Source organism: Entelurus aequoreus, linkage group LG15, assembly GCF_033978785.1.
Source record: "Entelurus aequoreus isolate RoL-2023_Sb linkage group LG15, RoL_Eaeq_v1.1, whole genome shotgun sequence".
Taxonomy (NCBI): domain Eukaryota; kingdom Metazoa; phylum Chordata; class Actinopteri; order Syngnathiformes; family Syngnathidae; genus Entelurus; species Entelurus aequoreus.
In genome coordinates, this window is record NC_084745.1 from 48,872,011 (window position 1) to 48,882,457 (window position 10,447).

The 10,447-nt window shown below is 39.8% G+C and overlaps 1 protein-coding gene across 4 annotated transcripts in view; it reads left to right on the forward strand.

Moving 5' to 3' along the window:
• Positions 1–10,447, forward strand: part of LOC133630222 (cyclic nucleotide-gated cation channel beta-3-like) — a 254,894-nt gene that overhangs the window by 179,315 nt on the left and 65,132 nt on the right. For 2 of the 4 annotated variants that reach the window (XM_062021681.1, XM_062021685.1), the window contains exon 3: positions 1,283–1,460. The gene's annotated coding sequence lies outside the window, so the exon portion shown is untranslated. Of the gene's footprint in view, positions 1–1,282; positions 1,461–1,763; positions 1,805–10,447 lie in introns of those variants that run through there. The other 2 variants (XM_062021680.1, XM_062021683.1) reach the window with 2 other exon arrangements.

Sequence of the window (10,447 nt, forward strand, 5' to 3'; positions counted from 1 at the left end):
GGCCCGGAGACGTAGGAAGTCAAGGTGAGGTCGCCGCTAGCGCCTTCTATCCAACAAAGTCCTCATTGTTGTGTTGCTACAGCCAGCCGCATACACCGATCCCACCTACAACGTTCTTCTTTGCAGCCTCCATTGTTCATTAAACAAATTGCAAAAGATTCACCAACACAGATGTCCAGAATACTGTGGAATTTTGTCGAAGAAAACAGAGCTTTTTGTATTGTGTCCAAAAGGGTCCAAACACTTCCGTGGACCTTGCGACGTCACGCGCATACGTCATCCTCCAAAGGCGTTTTGAACCGGAAGTTCCCCGGGAAATTTAAAATGTCACTTTATAAGTTAACCCGGCCGTATTGGCATGTGTTGCAATGATAAGATTTCATCATTGATATATAAACTATCAGACTGCGTGGTCGGTAGTAGTGGCTTTCAGTAGGCCTTTAAGTACTAGTATTGGATTGATATACACATTTGTAGTAACACCCAAAACAAATGTCAAGTATCCAAACAACAGGAGGATTAGTGGTAATTACATTTTAACAGAAGCGTAGATAGAACCATGTAACAACAAAAAGTAACCAGATATTTAATAATACATCTGGAAATGTCGCAATATGTTACCGCATACGTCAGATGCCAAATTAGGAGCTTTTGTAACTGTCAGGTTCAAACACCGACAAGACAAGACGACGGAATCAAGCATAGACAGAGTTGAATTTTACTCATGAGGAGAGACGTATTGGGCTGTACACTCAGTTACAGTTTCCCCCTACGCTCTAAGGTACAGTCCCACGTGCTCCTCTATTTATTTGGGAGGTCCCTAGTTGACATGACTGAGGCTGCAAGCAGCCCCCAGTAGTCACAATTCACGATTATTCAGAATGGAAATGTGCTGACGCTCGTGATTTCGCCCTGTCTCTGTCCTGTCCGCGCCGAGGCACTCGATGTCCGTCCTTGGCTGTCAGCAGGCAGGGTCTGGAACCAAACCGCTGACAAGAGACAACTCGCAGAGCAAGACCACAAGTTGTGTCTTTGCACAGATAGAAAAGTACAACTTCCGCACAATTGATAATAACTATAGCAACGGCCTTTAAAGCATAAGAGATGTGTGATAACTTATACATAATTATTCTAACAGTAACCCATTTATCATGGATATACCAAATCATGGTATATTGTTATCGCTGGAGATGTCAATATAAAGTATATTGTGATGTACTGTACATTTGAGGCCTTGTTGCCCATCCGTGTAACAATCAGTGTTTCTCTGCTTTGTTTGCAGTGTCGTGTACATTCCAGTACAGATCTTCTTACCTTCTGAAGGAACATAATACAGCAGCCAGTTGTTGACTCAAGCGTGTCCATCGGCCTGATGTGTGCGTCACAATGTCTGAGGAATCCCAGCGTATCGATCACAGCTTGTAGTCCAGGAGACAAGACACGAGGCCGGAGCAGCCGAGGTATCCCATTTCCAATTCCAGTTGAACAAAGTCTCTTGATTGGGCTCATTCCAGTAGCATCCATCCATTTTCTACCGCTTGTCCCTTGCAGCTTCTAATAAATACATTGAGGATTCAACTCCTGGATGTCAAGGAACGCACAACATCCCTTTTGGCCATAACTATACACAGTACACACATTGTATGACATGCTAAAATCGGTAATATACACCATATTGATCCAACAAACATATTATAGAAAGCAAGCCAGGAGGTGGCGCCAAATGACTCCTCCACGGGCAAGTCGGAGCTTTTCTTCCTGTCGCTCACGGACAAAGAGAACTGCTTGAGAAACTTGTCTCAAAGTAAGAAAATAACAGAGGAGTTATGGTGCCGATTTCAAGACTATGATGATCAATGAAGCAGTCCTTAAAACAACTGTGGGGTAGCTAGTACCGTATTTTTCGGACTATAAGTCGCAGTTTTTTTCATAGTTTGGCCGACTTATACTCAAGAGCGACTTATGTGTGAAATGATTAACACATTAGCGTAAAATATAAAATAATATTATTTATCTCATTCACGTAAGAGACTAGACGTATAAGATTTCATGGGATTTAGCGATTAGGAGTGACAGATTGTTTGGTAAACGTATAGCATGTTCTATATGTTATAGTTATTTGAATGACTCTTACCATAATATGTTACGTTAACATACCAGGCACGTTCTCAGTTGGTTATTTATGCCTCATATAACGTACACTTATTCAGCCTGTTGTTCACTATTCTTTAGACATTTTAAATTGCCTTTCAAATGTCTATTCTTGGTGTTGGCTTTTATCAAATACATTTCCCCCAAAAATGCGACTTATACTCCAGTGCGACTTATATATGTTTTTTTCCTTCTTTATTATGCATTTTCGGCCGGTGCGATTTATACTCCGGAGCGACTTATAATCCGAAAAATACGGTAAGTATAAATCTAAAGTTTCCCATACAAATGTGTTCAAAAATATTTGACGCTAAACACATTAGAACTAGGGGTGTGTACTTTTCATATTCAATGCCGTACCAATCCCTGGTACCTGGAAATCGCTACCGGTACTCAACGGTACCGATTTTCAGTACTGTATTTTCCGGACTATAAGGCGCACTTAAAAAAAATTGTTCTTCTCAAAACTCAACAGTGCGCCTTATAATATGTACGGAATAATTATAGTTTTGCTTACCGACCTCGAAGCAATTTTATTTGGTACATGGTGTAATGATAAGTGTGACCAGTAGATGGCAGTCAAACATAAGAGATACGTGTAGACTGCAATATGACTCAAGTAAACACCAACATTCTATATGTTCCATTGAAAATATAGAACATTACACACGGCACTCAAAAATCTATCAAAATGTTTTAGTAGGACTTTGGTAAGCTATGAAGCCGCACCGCTTGATGGATTGTACTGTGCTTCAACATACCAGTATTATTATGGTGTGTGTATAAGATAAGACATATTATCTGGCGTTTTGTTTCGCAATATTATGCAAAAGCAACTTTTCTTACCTTTTGGTACCTGCTGATCTGTATTTGGGATCTGCATAGTTGGGAAAAATTGCGCATGTCCGCCTTTGTAGTCCGTGCCGACACCGTAGTCGATAATCTTCTTCTTATTCTCCATCTTCTTGTTATGGGACATTCATCCTCCACTGTTGCCATTTCTAATATAAAGTAGTGTAAAGTTCTTACTTATATCTGTCAGTAAACTCGCCATGAAAGCGCTAAAACATACCGGTGTAGTGAGTTTACATTATTCACCCAAGGAACTTTAGTTATTAGAGAGTTCCGGTCGGACGGTTTTTCACGGGACACATTTCCGGCCTTGTTGTTGTTTCCGGATGAGGAGATGCTGCTCCGTTATTGATTGAAGTAAAGTCTGAATGTCATTAAAACAGTTAGCGCCATCTTTTGACACTTCTTCCACTCCCGTCCTTGCACGCTACACCTTATATATGGGGGCGGCATGGCGTGGTTGGTAGAGTGGCCGTACCAGCAACCTGAGGGGGTTCCTGGTTCGATCCCCAGCTTCTACCACCCTAGTCACGTCCGTTGTGTCCTTGAGCGAGAAACTTCACCCTTGCTCCTGATGGGTCGCCACCAGTGTGTGAATGGGTGAATGTGGAAATAGCGTCAAGGCGCTTTGAGTACCTTGAAGGTGTCATGGCGTGGAGGTTTTCGCAGCTTACTGCGAGGATTGTTCTCCCAGGACGCAAACTGACTTTTCCGGACAACGGTAGAAGGTAAGAGCATTATTTAATCTTGACTCAAAGTACTACAAAAACAGAAAACAACCCGAAGGCGAGCGTGCCTAACGCACGCGAAAGCTAAGGCAAAAAACTTAGGACATGAAACATGAAACTAAAAAAAATATGAAAAATGAAAGCTGCAAGCAGCGATGGACGGGACCGACTTTGAGGGCTCATAAAATCCAAACCGGAGCAGTAATTAAAACTCTTTCATCAACTTTTAATCAGAAGGGTTCAATCTCTCTCCTGTGCTAATTTGAAGCCGACACCACAAACGTGCTCAGAGGAGATAATGTTTGAAAAAAAAGGTGACTGTTTTTACTCAACTTTTGTTTTGAAGGGGGAATTGCAAACTTCCTGTTGATTTTTGCTGGGGCTTGTCAGTGTATGAAATATAGGTCTAAGTGAGACCTACATAGAGGTTTTTGTTTCATGTCTCTATGACATTCCTTGGGAGTTAGAGGCAGTTTTGTCTGTGTTTTCTTCCTAGGGGGCGCTAGAGCGCGATTTTCAGTTTTGGGGTTTGGTTTTTTGATTAGATCGCAATTTTCGCCAGTCCTGATGTGTGTCCAATTTGGTGAGTTTTGAAGCATGTTAAGGGGGTCAAATTACAGCTCAAAGAGGCGGCGGTATATTAATAAAACGCTAGACATTCCATAGGGTCTTCTGTCCCAAAGGGACATCGGTCCCTAAAAACTCACTAAACTGTGGCCTGAATAAACAAAACTTACGTGGCATGGCATGAAGCATGAAAAGAGCACTCGCAAGGATATCAGCATGAGCAGAGCATGAAAAGAACATGTACAGAGCAATGTCGCCCGCACGACTAACTGGAAAAACAGGCTTGAATAATAGTCTCTGATTAGAGCAGGTGCGTGATCCGAACACATGAGGCAGGTGGAACTAATGAGTCGTCATGGAAACTAAAACAAACAAGGGTGCACAAAAACAGGAACTAGCGGAGTCCAAAACCAACAGAACATAACTAAACAAAACATGATTTGGACCACGGATCATGACAGAAGGTAGAAAAGCGCTATACAATACAACCCATTTACCATTTGTCTGTCAGTAGACTCGCCATGAAAGCGCTAAAACATACCGGTGTAGTGAGTTTACATTATTCACCCAAGGAACTTTCGTTATTAGAGAGTTCCGGTCGGACGTTTGTTGTTGCACTAGTGAGCCACGGATGAGGAGATGCTGCTCCGTTATTGATTGAAGTAAAGTCTGAATGTCATTAAAACAGTTAGCGCCATCTTTTGACACTTCTTCCACTCCCGTCCTTGCACGCTACACCGCTACAACAAAGATGACGGGGAGAAGACGCTGTTGCCACGTAAATAAGACCGCCCACAAAACGGCGCACCTAGACTGTCAGAAAGCGACTTGAAGATGATATGTAAAACATCATCCATGCAACATTTTGAGCAAAGAACCACCATTACATGTTATGTAGACCACAAGGAAGTCTTTTACATTTAGAAAATAATCATAATGACCCCTTTAATGCGCCCTATAATCCGGTGCACCTTTTGTATGAAAATAGACCTGAATAGACCCGCTCATCGGCAGTGCACTTTTTAATCCAGTGCGCTCTATGGTCTGGAAAATACGGTAAGGGGAATCAGAACCAGAAAAAAAGTCTTATCAATTCCCATCCCCTAACCAGGACAAAAAAACTTGTTTGACTCAGTCTTTAATCCTTCTATTAGGGAGTCCAGAACATACTTGCCAAACCTCCCGTTTTTAGCGGGAGAATCCCGATATTCAGCGCCTCTCCCGACAAACTCCCGGTATTCAGCCGGAGCTGGAGGCCACGCCCTCTCCAGCTCAATGCGGACCTGAGACTGAGTGGGGACAGCCTGTTCTCACGTCCGCTTTCCCACAAAATAAACAGCCTGCCTGCCCAAAGACGTCATAACATCTAGGGCTTTTATAGAGTGCACAACTGCGCACACAACAAGGAGACGAAGCAGAAGAACGAGGAAATTACAGACATGGCGGCCGAAGTGATATACTCATCATGAACGGAAAAGTTAAACAGGACAATACTGCCATCTAATGGATAGCCACTGGAACACTGAAATTCAAGTATTTATTTATTTTTTCTATGTAAATAAAATTTAAAAAAAAATATATATATATATATAGCTAGAATTCACTGAAAGTCAAGTATTTCATACATATATATATATATATATATATATATATATATATATATATGAAATATATATGAAATACTCGAGTTGGTGAATTCTAGCTGTAAATAACCACGCCCTATGGTCCAGAATCTTATTTTCAAGTATTTTGTTTGAATCACACACACAGTATGTCACCATCCATGAGTCAGAACATCAAGCGACTAACTCACAAATAGACTGAAGTGCTTCAATTTGCAAATTATCAAGCTATTCATTGCTTGGAATATTTCCGTCAGCAAAACTCCTGGAACTCTGTTTAAATATGACAGAATGATTCATGTGCGGCCTCGGACACATGCAACATTAAACATGGAAGTGGAAGTGGAAGTGGGAGAGGGAGGGCAGGTGCGGCATCCCAGCAGGATGACGGGGAGCGGGACAAAGTATGCAGTTCCTGTTTGGCACGTAGTCAGGCTCTGATGGAAACAAAGCACAGGAAGTGTGTGTGTGTGTGTGTGTGTGTGTGTGTGTGTGTGTGTGTGTGTGTGTGTGTGTGTGTGTGTGTGTGTGTGTGTGTGTGTGTGTGTGTGTGTGTGTGTGTGTGTGTGTGTGTGTGTGTGTGTGTGTGTGTACAAGTGATGACATAAATTATGGTCCCATCGCATTTAATAGAGAATGTCTCATTTGCACCCCTGGTGGTGAAATCCATCAAAATGAGGGTGGTCCCAAAAAGGAGGGATTTTTCAAATTGGTTTTAGAAGTGCTCCCCCTCTGGTCAACATATGAAATAACAAGTGCGTGTAAGAAATTGAAATGCGCCCCCTTTGGCCAAAATGAATTTTAAAAAAATATGAATATAGAGACAAACTGTACTAACTTGAAGTAAATAATGAAGATTAAAAACCCATTACAAACCAAAAATTCCCCCAAAAATAAATTGTTCGACTTTGTGTCGACTTTTTTCTTATATTGGGAAAAATTTATCATATTCTTTCTGTTTCTGTAATATTGTAAAATTTTCTCGTAAAATTATTACTTTTTTATGTAAAACGGTGACCTTTGTCATATAAAATTCTGACTTTTATCACAATATTGCCATTTTTTTGTTGTTCTTGTAAAATAGTGACATTTTTGGAGTAAAATGATGACTTTTGTCACAATTTTGCCAAGTAAAATTCAGATTATTATAATATTGCCCAAATTTTTACGTTTTCTTATAAAATTGTGACTTTTGTCGAGCAAAATTACGACTCTTTTCATAAAATTGCCAACATTTTAAGCTTTTCTTGTAAAACTGCGACTGTTATTGAGTAAAATTCCAACTTTTATTATAATATTGCACAAATGTTCCGTTTGTCTAGTAAAACTTTGACTTGCGTTGAGTAAAATTACGACTTTTATTATAAGTCTGCCAAATTTGAAATTGTGACTTTTTATGTGAAATTCCAACTCATTTTTCACAACAAGCTTTTTTATATTTGCATAGTATGTATATATTATTAATGTTGTAAATACACATCCTTATATATCTATAAAGGCTGGTCCTATAGAGGTAGGCATTTTTCTCAGGTCTCAAGAAGGGAACAAATACACACACGCGCGCGCGCGCGCGTGTGTGTGTGTGTGTGTGTGTGTGTGTGTGTGTGTGTGTGTGTGTGTGTGTGTGTGTGTGTGTGTGTGTGTGTGTGTGTGTGTGTGTGTGACATTATTGTATTTGTGCCATTCTTGAGACATCAACAAGGGAAAGTAGCTTCCATATGAGGAGGTGTGAAGAAGTGATGACATAAATCATGGTCCCAATACAGAAAACCATTGCATCTAATGGAGAATGTCTCATTTGCACCCTTGTTGGTGAAATATATCAAAATGAGGGTGGTCCCACAAAGGGGAAATTTTGACTGTGTGTCGCTTTTAAATGTGCTCCCCCTCTGGTCAACATAGGAAATAACAAATGTGTGTAAGAAATTGAAATGTGGCCTTTGGACAAAATTAATTAAACATTTTTTAATAAATATGTATATAGAGACATACTGAAATAACTTGAAGTAAATAATGAAGATTAAAAAACAATTACAAACAAAAGATTCAAAAATAAATAAATTAACTAAAAGCAGTCTTTTTCTTATACAATTAGGAACAATTTCTCATATTCTTTCCGTTTCTGTAACATTGCAATGTTTTCTCGTAAAATCATTACTTTACGTAAAATGATGACTTTTTAATGCAAAATGGTGACCTTTGTCATATAAAATTCTGACTTTTATCACAATATTGCCATTTTTTTGTTGTTCTTGTAAAACAGTGACATTTTTGGAGTAAAATGATGACTTTTGTCATCATTTTGCCAAGTAAAATTCCAAATATTATTATATTGCCCACATTTTTACGTTTTCTTATAAAATTGTGACTTTTGTCGAGCAAAATTACGACTCTTTTCATAAAATTGCCAACATTTTAAGCTTTGCTTGTAAAACTGCGACTGTTATTGAGTAAAATTCCAACTTTTATCGTAATATTGCACAAATGTTCCGTTTTTCTTGTAAAATTTTGACTGGTATTGAGTAAAATTACGACTTTCGTTATAATTCTGCCAAAATTATACGTTTTTCTTGTGAAATCCCAACACATTTTTCACAACAAGCTTTTTTATATTTGCATAGTATGTATATATTATTAATGATGTCAATACACCTCTTTATATATCTAAAAAGGCTGGTCCTAAAGAGGTAGGCATTTTTCAGAGGTCTCAAGAAGGTAAAAAATACACAAGTGTGTGTGTGTGTGTGTGTGCGTGTGTGTGTGTGTGTGTGTGTGTGTGTGTGTGTGTGTGTGTGTGTGTGTGTGTGTGTGTGTGTGTGTGTGTGTGTGTGTGTGTGTGTGTGTGTGTGTGTGTGTGTGTGTGTGTGTGTGTGTGTGTGTGTGTGTGTGTGTGTGTGTGTCCATGCCGCCCTTCTGAAAGTGAAAACCTGGTGAGGCAGCAGGCATGAGTGGAAAAAAGTGCAATATACTTGAATGTGATATAAGGTCAACAGTGATGTGAACACACACACACACACACACACACACACACACACACACACATTTGCTTGCATAGAATGAACGCCTTTCAGCAAGTCTGTGGTAAAAGTCAAGATAAGCTATCTGTTTGAGCCACATGAAACCTCTAGCTTTGCATGAGGCCCTTTCAGACAAACTCAAAACAGACCGGCCGTTTTACAAACAGCAACGCATCAAAATAAATCCACTCTGCAATCTCCCTGGGGATGCAAAGCCCCTTTTCTGAATTTTAAAAAATGCTTTCTAAGAATTTCCGCGTGTTAATAGCCACACAGAGAACACGGACATACTATATAAACAAATAGTTCACTGTATTTATTGCTTATACTAGATATCATCGGTTCTTGGTGGACATTGGTATCGAGATATCTCGCTTCACCTCAAGTGTGAGGTACCAGACTACTTCAGTTTTCAAACCTGCTCAGTTCAAGGTCAAAAGAGTCCTGACCTGAACCCGATAGAACACCTTTGGGATGAATTAGAACGGAGACTGAGAGCCAGGCCTTCTCCACCAACATCGGTGTGTGACCTCACCAATGCACTTTTGGAAGAATGGTGGAAAATTCCTATAAACACACTCCACAACCTTGTGGACAGCCTTCCCAGAAGAGTTGAAGCTGTAATAGCTGCAAAAGGTGGACCCACATCATATTGAAGCCTATGGGTTAGGAATGGGATGGCACTTCAAGTTCATATGTGAGTCAAGGCAGGTGGCCAAATACTTTTGGCAATATAATGTATAATAATATAGTGTTTGTTACATTATTAGATATTATTGGATCAAAATATATATATATTTTTTTTGTCAAAATGGAAAGAAAGAATACATTTAGTAAGTACTTTATTGATGCATAATATTTTCCAGGCCATGTAAAATGATGTGGCGGGCCTTATAAGATATGGTGTGAGAGTACAGCAGCATGTGTGGGAACATCCAACATCCAACCCAGGTCTTCTAATACAGTCTCTGCTCTAAACAGATGTCCGCCGGCTGCTTGTTGTGATAAAACCATCAAAACCGCGTATAATCGCTTTCAAAACACCAATTGGTTCCGCGGCGTCTAAAAGCTGTGATGCAATAACCGCCGCTGTATTTCAGGCAAATGCGGACAATGAAAGAACGTCTGATATTCCACACAAATTAGACGAAAACGCGTTCGCAGAACCGTGACAAATTGCAGCAGGCGTCTGCAGCCCAGATATGGAGATAGAAGATTCTACACTTTATATTCAGAGCAAATGGAAGTGGCTAGAGGCCAGAACGCACGGATGATATCAATGTCTCCATCTGTGGAGGCGGCACAAGACAAGTTGAATATATATATACAGTATATATATATATATATTTATATATATATATATATACATATATACAGGTATATGTAGGGATGATACTCGAAACCGGTTTTCCCGGTTGTTTGATAAGAAAAGAACAGAGTCCTCGGACTCGAATACCTTTTTGAGAACCGGTACCCGTTATCGAGACCACTATAGTAAAGAAAAAGAGTG